Raw genomic sequence first — 15179 nt, 5'->3', positions numbered from 1 at the left:
GCTTTCATCTGGCAGGCCCGTTTCAGGCCAAAAATGTTTGTCAAATCCAAAAACAGTTTTAGGACCCTGTGGCCATCCGGTGAAAGTAGCACAGCGTGCAATGCCTGAAAAGGTAATCCATAGTAGGAAGAGTGCAGTGTGGGCATTTTTTAACCAAGATCCGAATGATCAGTGCAAAGTTATCTGTAAGAAGTGCTCAAAGACCTTTAGCAGAGGGAAGAATCTCCAAAGTTTAAATACAATGTGCATGCGTAGACATTTAACCAGCATGCACTTGCAAGCCTGGACTAACTACCAAACGTCCAGTACCGTTGGTGCACCTGCTCAGAATGAAGGTAGTCAGCAACGCTACATTGCTTCCCTCACAGTAAGCCCACCGGTTAGGACACCACCAGCAGCAAATGTGGAGGTATCGTCGCAAGGCCAAAGCAGTCAGGGAATCACAAAGTTCTTGGTAGGAAATGCTGTAGGTAGGCCAACATCAAGAATACCATCACCAACCCTCTCTCAATCTGCCATGTCCACCACCCCCAGCGCTAGTTCCACCATATGCAGCTCTCCAGTCCAGCTCACCCTACAAGAGACTCTAGCTAGGAAAAGAAAGTACTCATCCTGTCATCTGCGTACACAGGGTTTGAACGCTCACATTGCTAGACTAATGTCGTTAGAGATGATGCCCAACCGGTTGCTTGAAAGCGAAGCTTTCAAAGCTCTGATGGCCTACGCAGCACCACGCTATGACCTACCCAGTCAACAGTTCTTTGCGAGAAAAGCCATCCCAACCCTCCACCAGCATGTCAAAGACCGCATTGTCTATGTGCTGAGGCAATCAGTCAGTAGAAAGGTGCACCTCACAACAGATGCATGGACCAGTAGGCATGGCCAGGGGCGTTACATGTCCTTCTCGGCATACTGGGTTAATGTGGTGGATGCAGGGTCCACAGGGGACAGCCATAGTGAGACAGTTCTGCCTAGCCCACGATCTAGGAAACAGTTGGCTGTGGGCGTTCGCCACCCCTCCTCCTCCTCCTCCAGAAGTGAAAGCTCGTCCACAGAGCGCAGTCGCAAGACCACTCCATCCGCAGCTACCAGTGTTGCACACGAGGTGTCCCATTATGAAACAGCTAGTGGTAAGTGTCAGCAGGCTGTGTTGGAAATGAAGTGTTTGGGCGACAACAGACACACCGCGGAAGTACTGGCCGAGTACTTGCAGCAAGAAACTCAGTCATGGCTGTGCAGTGTACATCTTGAGGCAGGCAAGGTAGTCAGTGATAACGGAAGGAATTTTATGGCTGCCATAGCCCTTTCATAACTGAAACACATTGCTTACCTGGCTCCCACCTTGAAACTGGTGGTGCAGTGCTACCTGAAAAATTATCCGGAGTTACCAGCCCTGCTACTGAAGGTGCGAAGACTTTGCTCGCACATCCGCCGGTCGCCCATACACTCCAGCCGTATGCAGAACCATCAGCGATCGCTGAATCTTCTCCAGCACTGCCTAATAATCGACGTTGCAACAAGGTGGAACTCCACACTGCACATGCTTCAGAGGCTGTGCGAACAGAGGAGTGCTGTCATTTATTTGTGGGAGGATACACATACACGGGCAGGCAGTTGGATGGCAGACATGGAGTTGTCTGGTGTGCAGTGGTCGAAGCTCCAAGACCTCTGTCAAGTCCTTCAGTGTTTTGAGGAATGCACACGGCTGGTAAGTGCAGATGACGCCATCATAAGCATGAGCATCCCACTAATGTGTCTGCTGATGCAAAGTTTGATGCACATCAAGGAGCAGGCATCTGCAGCCGAGGAAGAGGGAAGCCTTGATGACAGTCAGCCTTTGTCTGGTCAGGGAACTCTCCTGGACGAGATGGCAGACGAAGAGGAGGAGGAGGAAGAGGATGGGGATGAATATTTATGGGAGGAGGATGCTTCTCAGGGGGCAATAGAAACTGGTGGCGTTGCAAGGTCAGGTACAGGGTTTTTGCGGGCCACAAGTGAAGTTGATTTGCAAGAAAGTGCTCCTCAACCCAGCACAAGCAGTGAATTGACACCTGGAACATTGGCCCACATGGCAGAGTATGCCTTGCGTATCCTAAAACGGGACCTCCGCATTATCAAAATGATGACCGATGACGATTACTGGTTGGCCTGCCTCCTGGATCCACTATACAAAGGAAAATTACAAAATATCATGCCACATGAGAACCTGGAGCAAATATTGGCTACCAAACAAGCAACTCTTGTAGACCGTTTGGTTCAGGCATTCCCAGCACACAGAGGCGGTGATGGTTCTCACACGAGTTGTAGGGGGCAACATGGCAGAGGTGTTAGAGGTGCACAAATCCGAAGTGGCGGTGGACAGAGGGGTTTTATGACCAGGTTGTGGAATGATTTCGCAATGACAGCAGACGCGACAGGTACTGCTGCATCAATTCAAAGTGACAGGAGACAGCATTTGTCCAGTATGGTTACCAACTATTTTTCCTCCCTTATCGATGTTCTCCCTCACAGGTCATTCCCCTTTGATTACTGGGCATCTAAAATAGACACCTGGCCTGAATTGGCAGAATATGCATTACAGGAGCTCGCTTGCCCAGCTGCTAGTGTGCTATCAGAAAGAGTCTTCAGTGCTGCTGGTTCAATAACGACCGAAAAAAGGACACGTCTGGCTACCCGAAATGTTGATGATCTAACCTTCATTAAAATGAACCAAACATGGATTTCAAATTATTTTGACGACTGAGGGGCGATCGAATAACCATGTATAAGTATGTAAGGGGACAATACAAATATCTCGCTGAGGATCTGTTTATACCAAGGAAGGTGACGGGCATAAGGGAGCATTCTTTGCGTCTGGAGGAGAGAAGGTTTTTCCACCAACATAGAAGAGGATTCTTTACTGTTAGGGCATTGAGAATCTGGAATTGCTTGCCTGAGGAGGTGGTGATGGCGAGGGGTTCAAGAGAGGCCTGGATGTCTTCCTGGAGCAGAACAATATTGTATCATACAATTATTAGGTTCTGTAGAAGGACGTAGATCTGGGGATTTATTATGATGGAATATACGCTGAACTGGATGGACAAATGTCTTTTTTCGGCCTTACTAACTATGTTACTATGTTACTATGTATTTTGCCCCACCTTCCCCTGCTGACACGTAGCTTGTCTTAAAAATGTCTTGCTTTTGGCCTCCTCTTACTGACTGCTCCAATTCCTCCATTTGCAGCTGCTGAATGTCCACCATAGGCCATTTTTATACCTCCCTAAATGGGCTGACTTCCCCCACAGGGCCGTGGTCACCACTTGGCGTAAGCACCTGTGCGAGTGCCGTTTGCCTGGACAGGTGTGTGTGCCCACTCTTGGGCGACGGCACTGGCACAGGGTCCCTCATAGTACAATGTAGTGTCTCTGATGGTGGTGGTGCACAACCAACATCAGACACACCGTCATAATATGAGGGGTCCTGTGCCAGTACTGCCGCCCACGAGAGAGTGTTCCCCCCAGCTCAAACAGTGCTCTACCACTTGCAATACTTACCTCTCCATGCTCCACCACTGTGTAGTCTGTGCTGTTAAATCCTTCAATGGCACTGCCAATACAAATTTGTTGAAATGATAGATGATAGTAAAAATATACAGGGGCCCTGGCCTCCATTTAGACCAGTTGAGACTTTGCGCCAACTACCACTGTCTACTACTCAGCAGAGGAGCCCACCCCTGTACCTAGCTATGCCACCAGTTTATTTATGATCAACATGTTATGGCATGTTAGGTTAGGCTATGGCTTGAACTAGATGGACTTAAAGTCTTCCTTCAACCTTAATAACTCTGTAACTATGTAACATTTTTTGGGCTGACATTTAGCCCACTTTATTATTTTAGCCTACTAACTGTGTCAGCCACTTATTACAGTTGTCCTCCACTGAACAAAGCAATGCCGCCTGTGTACTCCTGTTATCAATTTTGAACTGCATTTAGCCTAATTTTTTTTATTTTAGGCCTACTAAGTCTGTGTGATCCTCTCATAACATTTGTCCTCCTCCGAACAAAGCTATGCCGCCTGTGTACTTCAGTTACCAATTTTGAACTGCATTTAGCCTACTTTTTTATTTTAGGCCTACTAAGTCTGTCTGCGCCACTCATTACAGCTGTCCTCCATTGAACAAAGCTATGCCGCCTGTGTACGCCTGTTACCAATTTTGAACTGCATTTAGCCTACTAACTGTGTCTGCCTCCCATTACAGTTGTCCTCCACTGAACAAAGCTGACCCGCCAGTTTACTCCTGTTTCAAATATTAAACTGCATTTGGCCTACTTGTTTGGTTGGGCCTACTAACGGTGTCTGCCGCTCCTTGCTTTTCTCCTCCACTGAACAAAGCTGAGCCTCAATTTTCATCCTGTTTTGGATATTAAACTGTATTTGGCCTACTTGTTTGGTTGGGCCTACTAACGGTGTCTGCCGCTCCTTGCTTTTCTCCTCCACTGAATAAAGCTGAGCCTCAGTTTTCATCCTGTTTTGGACATTAAACTGCATTTGGCTTACTTGTTTGGTTGGGCCTACTAACGGTGTCTGCTGCTCCTTGCTTTTCTCATCCACTGAACAAAGCTGAGCCTCAGTTTTCATCCTGTTTCGGATATTAAACTGCATTTGGCCTACTTGTTTGGTTGGGCCTACTAACAGTGTCTGCCGCTGCTTGTTTTTCTCCTCCACTGTACAAAGCTGAGCCTCAATTTTCATCCTGTTTTGGATATTAAACTGCATTTGGCCTACATGTTTGGTTGGGCCTACTAACAGTGTCTGCCGCTGCTTGTTGTTCTCCACTGAACAAAGCAGTGCCGCCTGTTTTCTCCTGTTACCAATTTTGAACTGCATTTGGCCCACTTTATTGCTTGGGCCTACTAACTGTGTCTGCCACTCATTACAGTTGTCCTCCACTGAACAAAGCAATGCTGCCTGTTTAGTCCTTTTACCACTTTTGAACTGCACTTAGCCTACTTTATTATTTGGGCCTACTAACTGTGTTTCCTTCTCATCCTGCCCATTGCCCAGCCACTGCCAGATGAGTCTGCTAGTACATTGACACAGACCACTACATTCCCCTTGCACTCTACACAGCCTGAATCTGACCCTGCTGAAAGTCAGGTTCCCCTTCCCGCATACTATACCAACTTACACGGGGACAAAGAGGAAGGTGCAGATGAAAGTACAGGTTCCTTCATCAGGTGGGGGGGCATAATAGTTGGCGTTGTCACTGGCACAGGGCCCCTCATAGTACGCAAAAGTGTCTCTGCCAGTGGGAGGCGCCCTCAGCCGTCAAACACACCGCTGTACTTTGAGGGGCCCTGTGCCAGTGCCAATGCAAACGAGTGGGCCCCCCCTGCTTGCTCAGGATCACAGCACTTGCAAAGTTGAAATACTTACCTCTCCCTGCTCCACCGCCGTGATGTAGTCCGCGTTTCCTGAACTTGAACCAGCCCTACCCCCCCACAACTTTAGCCAAATGACCCCCACTTTTCAATGACTAACTATTATTATAAGGTAAATTAAGATTGACACGCTTAAGTAACCAGAATTGATGTTTTTGGCATTAAAATGGGCACTGTAGGTGTTTTCCTGTCCTCCACTCACTGTCGACTTTGATTCCCCATTGACTTGCATTGGGTTTCGTGATTCGGCCGATCCCCGACTTTTCGCAATAATCGGCTGATTTCACCCGACCCGACTTTTGACAAAGTCGGGTTTCGCAAAACCCAACTCGATCCTAAAAAAGTAAAAGTCGCTCAACTCTAGTAAAGACTATTGTAGCAGTATTAGAACCATGGAATAGCAGAATTGAATAGTGTAGAATGAAGAAGCAGTGCTAAAACCATGTAGTAGCAGAATTGAATAGTGGAGACTGATGTAGTAGAATTAGAAACATGGAATTGTAGAATTGAATAGTGAAGACTTTTGTAGTAGTATTAGAACCATTGAATAACAGTACTGAATAGTGAAGACAATTGTAGCAGTATTAGAACCATGGAATAGTAGAAAAAAATAGTAAATATTATTTTACCCTCTTACCCTTTTATTTATTATTCTACCCTCACCTACTGTATCCTCACCCATCCCTTGTAGATTGTGAGCCCTCGAGGGCAGGGTCCTCTCTCCTCCTGTACCAGTTGTGACTTGTATTGTTCAAGATTATTGTACTTGTTTTATTATGTATACCCCTTCTCACATGTAAAGCGCCATGGAATAAATGGCGCTATAATAATAAATAATAATAATAATAATAATTTTAGTAGTATTAGAACCATGGAATAGCAGAATTGAATAGTGAAGACTATTGTAGTCGTATTAGAACCATGGAATAGAAGAACTGAATAGTGGAGACAGATGAAGTAGTACTCAAACCATTGAATAGCAGAATTTAATAGTGGAGACTGATGAAGCAGTACTAGAACCATGGAATAGCAGAATTGAATAGTGGAGACTGATGTAGTAGTAATAGAACCATGGAATAGAAGAACTGAATAATAGAGACTGATGTAGTAGTAATAGAACCATGGAATAGCAGAATTGAATATTGGAGACTGATGTAGTAGGAATAGAACCATGGAATAGCAGAATTGAATATTGGAGACTGATGTAGCAGTACTAGAACCATGGAATAACATGAATGAATATGAGAAACTGATATAGCACTACAGGGACCACATAGGATCAAAGCTGAACAGTGGAGAACGGTGCAGCAGTGCTAAAAACATGGAGTGACAGAAAGGTGATGAAGAGATGGTTCCCAGCACAATGTAGTGGCAGAACGCCAGCTACCTAAATAAAGAGGTGGTATTCCGCCACCTAAGGAGAGCTAATTGGCCTGGAAGGGTGATGTCACAAGTGTGAATTATGTTGCAGGGACAATCTGCCACCCCAAAGTGCAGACACTGGAGCCAGACAAAGCGATTAACACTGGAGGACTGAATCATGCTAAGGAAAAAAACAAAACACCACAATGGATATGTTACTCACTACTCACCTGCTGTCACCCTCCTAGATCCTGCACAGGCCTCTCCAGTTGGTGGTGGTACAAAAAGTGATGAGATCTCAATTCAACCAGCTGCAGAACCACTGCAACTTGTGATCGGTTGCAGGGGTCAGGTAATTTGAATCACATGTCATTAGATGTTTTTGTGATGAAGTGCTTGTTCAACAACTCAGGATTAGTGTTGAGCATTCCGATGCTGCAAATATCGGGTATCGGTCGATATTCGCTGTATCGGAATTCCGATACCAAGTTCCGATACTTTTGCGATATCGGATACCGGAATCAGAAGTTCCTATAGTGCAATGATGCACTATAATCGAGTGCGGGCGGTGCGTGGGTGGAGACTGCGTGTGTGTGTGGGCGGGGTCTGTGCGTGACTGTGGTGGGGTCTGTGCATGCCTGCCGAGGGTCTGTGTGGCGTGCGGGGGCTCTGTGCGTGTGTGCCGGGGCTCTGTCCGTGTGTGCCAGGGCTCTGTGCGGGCCTGCCGGGACTCTGTGCATGTGTGACGGGGCTCTGTGTGGCGTGCCGGGGCTTTGTGCGGCATGCCGGGGCTTTGTGCGTGTGTGCCGAGGCTCTGTGCGGCGTACCAGGGCTCTGTGTGGCGTGCCGGGGCTCTATGCGGCATGCTGGGGCTCTGTGCGGTGTTCCGGGGCTCTGTGTGGCGTGCCGGGGCTCTGTGTGGCGTGCGGGGCTCTGTGCGTGTGTGCCGGGGCTCTGTGCGTGTGTGTTGGGGCTCTGTGCGGCGTGCGGGTCTCTGTGCGGCGTGCCGGGGCTCTGTGCGTGTGTGCCGGGGCTCTGTGCGGCGTGTCAGGGGTCTGTGCGGCGTGCGGGGCTCTGTGCGGTGTGCCGGGGCTCTTTGCGGTGTGCCGGGGCTCTGAGCAGCGTGCCGCGGCTCTGTGCGGCGTGCGAGGCTCTGTGCGGGCTACTGGGGCTCTGTGCCTGTGTGCATCGGACGATGCCTACTACAGTGACAGTGATTGACACATTAGCCAATGATGGGACAGTAGTAGACCCATCATCCGGCTAATGTGTTGAATAAAAAAAAAAAAAGCATTCATACTACATACATACTACATACATGCTACATACACGCTACATACATAATACATACATACTACATACATGCTACATACATACTACATACATACTACATACATGCGACATACATGCGACATACGTGCTACATACATGCTACATACATGCTACATACTACATACATGCTACATACATGCTACATGCATACTGCATACATACTGCATACAAGCTACATACATCCTACATACATGCTACATACATGTTACATACATGCTACATACATACTACATACATGCTACGTACATACTACATGCATACTACATACATACATATTACATACATACTACATACATGCTACATACATACAACATACATACTACATACATACTACATACATGCTACATACTGCATACATGCTACATACATGCTACATACATGCTACATGCTACATACATACTACATACATGCTACATGCTATATACATACTACATACATGCTACATGCATGCTACATACAGTTAGGTCCACATATATTTGGACAGAGACAACATTTTTCTAATTTTGGTTATAGACATTACCACAATGAATTTTAAACAAAACAATTCAGATGCAGTTGAAGTTCAGACTTTCAGCTTTCATTTGAGGGTATCCACATTAAAATTGGATGAGGGGTTTAGGAGTTTCAGCTCCTTAACATGTGCCACCCCTGTTTTTAAAGGGACCAAAAGTAATTGGACAGATTCAATAATTTTAAATAAAATGTTCATTTTTAGTACTTGGTTGAAAACCCTTTGTTGGCAATGACTGCCTGAAGTCTTGAACTCATGGACATCACCAGACGCTGGGTTTCCTCCTTTTTGATGCTCTGCCAGGCCTTCACTGCGGTGGTTTTTAGTTGCTGTTTGTTTGTGGGCCTTTCTGTCTGAAGTTTAGTCTTTAACAAGTGAAATGCATGCTCAATTGGGTTGAGATCCGGTGACTGACTTGGCCATTCAAGAATATTCCACTTCTTTGCTTTAATAAACTCCTGGGTTGCTTTGGCTTTATGTTTTGGGTCATTGTCCATCTGCAGTGTGAAACGACGACCAATCAGTTTGGCTGCATTTGGCTGGATCTGAGCACACAATATGTCTCTGAATACCTCAGAATTCATTCGGCTGCTTCTGTCCTGTGTCACATCATCAATAAACACTAGTGACCCAGTGCCACTGGCAGCCATGCATGCCCAAGCCATCACACTGCCTCCGCTGTGTTGTACCGATGAGGTGGTATGCTATGGATCATGAGCTGTACCACGCCTTCGCCATACTTTCCTCTTTCCATCATTCTGGTACAGGTTGATCTTGGTTTCATCTGGCCAAAAAATGTTCTTCCAGAACTGTGCTGGCTTTTTTAGATGTTTTTTAGCAAAGTCCAGTCTAGAGTTTTTATTCTTGATGCTTATGAGTGGCTTGCACCGTGCAGTGAACCCTCTGTATTTACTTTCATGCAGTCTTCTCTTTATGGTAGATTTGGATATTGATGCGCCTACCTCCTGGAGAGTGTTTTTCACTTGGTTGGCTGTTGTGAAGGGGTTTCTCTTCACCATGGAGATTATTCTGCGATCATCCACCACTGTTATCTTCCGTGGGTGCCCAGGTCTTTTGCATTGATGAGTTCACCAGTGCTTTCTTTCTTTCTCAGGATGTACCAAATTGTAGATTTTGCCACTCCTAATATTGTAGCAATTTCTCGGAAGGGTTTTTTCTGTTTTTACAGCTTAAGGATGGCTTGTTTCACCTGCATGGAGAGCTCCTTTGACCTCATGTTTACTTCACAGCAAAACCTTCCAAATGTAAGCACCACACCTCAAATCAACTCCAGGCCTTTTATCTGCTTAATTGAGAATGACATAACGAAGGGATGGCCCACACCTGTCCATGAAATAGCCTTGGAGTCAATTGTCCAATTACTTGTGGTCCCTTTAAAAACAGGGTGGCACATGTTAAGGAGCTGAAACTCCTAAACCCCTCATCCAATTTTAATGTGGATACCCTTAAATGAAAGCTAAAAGTCTCAACTTCAACTGCATATAAATTATTTTGTTTAAAATTCATTGTGGTAATATCTATAACCAAAATTAGAAAAATGTTGTCTCTGTCCAAATATATATGGACCTAACTGTATATGCTACATACATGTTACATGCTACATACATACTACATACATGCTACATGTAGTACATTTATACATTACATACAGTACATACATACAGACATACAGTACATTAAACATAGAGTTCATACTCACCATTACTTGCCACTTTGTTCCCCGAAGCCAGTGTCATCTGTAAAAAAGTATGCAAATAACAAGCAACCAATATACTCCCTGTCCACAGAATTCCACGAGTGTCCAACGACGACCTCCCATAGAGAACAGCAGCATCAGCTGATGCGACCGCTCTCTAGGGGCTCCAGGAACATAATGACGGGAGGAAGGTATCCTTCCGCACTGTATTCCTCCGCCGCTGTAAAAAAAAAAATAGTCCTTAATCTCACTTTTGGCATTGCTGTATGAGAAATTTTCCCATGCAGCAATTGCCATAAAGTGAGACTTTGTCCTAAGGTAACCTCTCAGTGATGCACTGCATGAGCCATTGTCTCCTGTCAGTGTGTCACTGAGGTTCCTATAGAGCAGTGACATCACCCGATGTCACTGTTCTTTAGGGGAGATCGTCGTGGGACACTTGTTATTAATTGGACTACGGCGGACAGGTAGCATGCGGTTTATTATTTTACGTTTTTTGCAGGCGCTGAAGTATGGTAAGTATGGTTAAATGAAGAATATTAAAATACTTTTTTTCTAATGTGTGTGTGTTTTATTAACCCTTTATTACTATTGGATTAATAATGGTTAGGCATCTTATTGACGCCTCTCCGTTATTAACCCGGCTTAATGTCACCTTACAATAGTAAGGTGACATTAACCCCTTATTACCCCATATCCCACCGCTACATGGGAGTGGGAAGAGAGGGGCTAAGTGCTGGAATTGGCGCATCTTACAGATGCGCCATTTCTGGGGCGGCTGCGGACTGGTATTTGTAGCCGGGGGGGCAATATCCATGGCCCCTCTCTAGGCTATGAATATCAGCCCGCAGAAATCCGGAAGAAAAAAAACGGATCCGGAAGAAAAAAACATCTGGAGGAAAAAAATTATCCGGAAGAAGAAAACTGATCCGGCGGAAAAAAACGGATCCGGCGGAAAAAACGGATCTGGAAGAAAAAACAGATCCAGCGGAAAAAAACGGATCCGGAAGAAAAAAAATGGATCCGGCGGAAAAAAACGGATCCGGCGGAAAAAAACGGATCAGGCGGAAAAAAATGGATCCAGAAGAAAAAAATGGATCCGGCGGAAAAAAACTGATCCGGAAGAAAAAATTATCCGGCGGAATAAAACAGATCCGGTGGAAAAAACGGATCCTGTGAAAAAAGCGGATCGGTGGAAAAAACTGATCCGGCAGAAAAAAACGGATTAGGTGGAAAAAAACGGATCCGGATCGTTTTTTTTCAAAACTCGCCGGCTTGTGCCTGACGGCAAAAACCTGATGTGTAACTGAGGTTACCTTAGGACAAAGTCTCACTTTATGGCAATTGCTGCGTGGGAACATTATTCATACAGCAATGCCAAAAGTGAGACTAGGGACTATTTTTTTTTTACAGCGGCGGAGGAATACGTGGTGTCCCCCTATATTTTATAGCCATAAAGGCTACGCAGACAGCTGCGGGCTGATTTTCATAGCCTAGAGAGGGGCCATGGATATTGCCCCCCCCCCCCCAGCTACAAATACCAGTCCGCAGCCGCCACAGAACTGGCGCACACACACTTAGCCCCGGCAGGCCGCACAGAGCCCCGGCACGCCGCACAGAGCCCCGCACGCTGCACAGAGCCCCGGCACGCCGCACAGACCCCCGGCAGGCCCACACAGACCCCCGGCAGGGACGCACAGACCCCCGAGAGGTCCGTACAGATGCCCGGCAGGCCTGCACAGACCCCACCTGCACACACAGACACGCACAGTGTCCGCCCACGCACCACCCACACTCTTCCCCCCTCCGGCACAGGATGTAGAAGGAAAGAAAGGGCTTATTTACATTCTGATATTTGTGTCCCATTGACTTGCATTGGTATTGGGTATCGGTATCGGCGATATCCGATATTTTTGGGATATCGACCGATCCAATCCGATACTGATACTTCTGGATATCGGAAGGTATCGCTCGACACTACTCAGGATAAGTCAAGTCAAGAGGAAAGGTAAGAGATGACAAATCTGTATCCCAGAGAGCGTCATGGCCACTATACACAGGAGCAACAGGAGCAAGCTCTCAGTTGCGAGACTGACAGTATTCGTTTTTTTTTCAGTTCTCTGAAAATCAACAACTCTGTTCATGTTTCCTGACAGCGTGCAGATTTTCAGAGCCAAGAAAAATTGGAACATAAGGTGAATTGTAAAGTTTCAGCATTATCCTTTATATACCGATTGCACCCAGTTTACATAAAACCTTCAAACCCCCTTTTGTTAGGCATTATTGTATGCCGTTATACACTGTTAGGATGATGTATTCTTTTTTTTTATCAATACATGCTTTGAATAGTATACACTAGTTTATTGTGTGTTTTCTGATGTCAAGTACTATGAGGGTAGACAATGTACAGAATTCACGCTTGGCCTTGCTTAGATACACTCCGAAGAAACAAAATGATTCATACAATCAGCTGCCGGTATTTAAAAAGATAAAAGATCGATATAACTGATGGAATTGTGTGTTATCTGTGGATTTACATGGGACTGCATGGTAGCCTTTTGCATTTTCATGACACATGTCTTATACGGGTGTTACTGTGCATCCATCATCTGGTCGAAATTCCTTCTCGTTTCATTTCGAGCAGTCTGGTCTGTGCATTTTTAAGCTGATTAAACCTCCTCGCTGACTCTGCATTTGCAAAACACACAGACCCAATTTGGCGGAATATCAAATGTTCTCCTTTTGTGAACCATTGCTATTTCCTATTTCTCCAGTATAAAAAAAACAAACAAAAAACCTTCATTCTCTCCCAGGGTCCCCATTATGTTTTCAATAAGAGCCTTCAGGGGTGGTGCAGCTTCCCCGTTCTTAACACTTTACAGATGTAGAAGAGAACGGGCGCTCCGAGCCTGCATCGGGAAACATCTGCTACGCTTCTCGCTCATGATAATATTAGAATTTAATAGAAGTTTTAAAAATACAAATGAAACTAGCTTCTTTTTTTACTGATTCTGTTACTGATGTGCCCTGTGCCAAGTTTACTGTTAGCATATGCTGGAACATTGGAAATTTGCTGTTTCAATATGTGGCCTAATAATATTGCCATACAGTGCCAACATAATATTGTTCTAAACTGCCCAAACAATGGTGGCAATAAGTCCCCAATTAACAGAACAAGGCAATCCCAGAGTTAGCACATCTGTGTCCTGCGACTTGCCGTAGACTTTTTTTCTTTGTGAGTCCCGCTGTTCTCCTGAATGCGGCGTTGTTGTTCTTTTGCTCCTGCGCCTCTCCGTTCCTGAGATATGGCCCCTTCTTCTCTCTACATGAATCTAGTCTTATTAATGGGTGGGCTCCTGAATGAGACGCCCACAAAAAGGAGTTGGTGACAACTCCCTTAGCTAACAAGACTAGATTAACATACAAGGAAGAGAGGGTCATATTTCAGGAATGGGGAGGCACAGAAACAAAAGGAAGATATTGCCGCATTTAGAAAAAAAGCAGCAGCTAAAAAAATATGCATTTACAGATGGTACGGAAAGTATTCATACCCCTTTAAATTTTTCACTCTTTGTTTCATTGCAGCCATTTGGTAAATTCAAAAAAGTTCATTTTTTTCTCATTAATGTGCACTCTGCACCCCATCTTCACTGAAAAATACAAAAATGTAGACATTTTTGCAAATTTAATAAAAAAGAAAAACTGAAATATCACATGGTCCTAAGTATTCAGACCGTTTGCTCAGACACTCATATTTAACCCCTTCATGACCCAGCCTATTTTGACCTTAAAGACCTTGCCGTTTTTTGCAATTCTGACTAGTGTCCCTTTATGAGGTAATAACTCAGGAACGCTTCAACGGATCCTAGCGGTTCTGAGATTGTTTTTTCGTGACATACTGGGCTTCATGTTAGTGGTAAATTTAGGTCAATAAATTCTGCGTTTATTTGTGATAAAAACGGAAAATTTTGAAAATTTCGCAATTTTCAAATTTTGAATTTTTATTCTGTTAAACCAGAGAGATATGTGACACAAAATAGTAAATAAATAACATTTCCCACATGTTTACTTTACATCAGCACAATTTTGGAAACAAAATTTTTTTTTGTTAGGAAGTTATAAGGGTTAAAATTTGACCAGCGATTTCTCATTATTACAACGAAATTTACAAAACCATTTTTTTTAGGGACCACCTCACATTTGAAGTCAGTTTGAGGGGTCTATATGGCTGAAAATACCCAAAAGTGACACCATTCTAAAAACTGCACCCCTCAAGGTACTCAAAACCACATTCAAGAAGTTTATTAACCCTTCAGGTGCTTCACAGCAGCAGAAGCAACATGGAAGGAAAAAATGAACATTTAACTTTTTAGTCACAAAAATTATCTTTTAGCAACAATTTTTTTATTTTCCCAATGGTAAAAGGAGAAACTAAACCACGAAAGTTGTTGTCCAATTTGTCCTGAGTACGCTGATACCTCATATGTGGGGGTAAACCACTGTTTGGGCACACGGCAGGGCTTGGAAGGGAAGGAGCGCCATTTGACTTTTTGAATCAAAAATTGGCTCCACTCTTTAGCGGACACCATGTCACGTTTGGAGAGCCCCCGTGTGCCTAAAAATTGGAGCTCCCCCACAAGTGACCCCATTTTGGAAACAAGACGCCCCAAGGAACTTATCTAGATGCATAGTGAGCACTTTGAACCCCCAGGTGCTTCACAAATTGATCCGTAAAAATGAAAAAGTACTTTTTTTTCACAAAAAAATTCTTTTAGCCTCAATTTTTTCATTTTCACATGGGCAACAGGATAAAATGGATCCTAAAATGTGTT

Source organism: Ranitomeya imitator, chromosome 1 (assembly GCF_032444005.1).
Source record: "Ranitomeya imitator isolate aRanImi1 chromosome 1, aRanImi1.pri, whole genome shotgun sequence".
Taxonomy (NCBI): Eukaryota; Metazoa; Chordata; class Amphibia; order Anura; family Dendrobatidae; genus Ranitomeya; species Ranitomeya imitator.
This window is presented reverse-complemented; position numbering follows the sequence as displayed.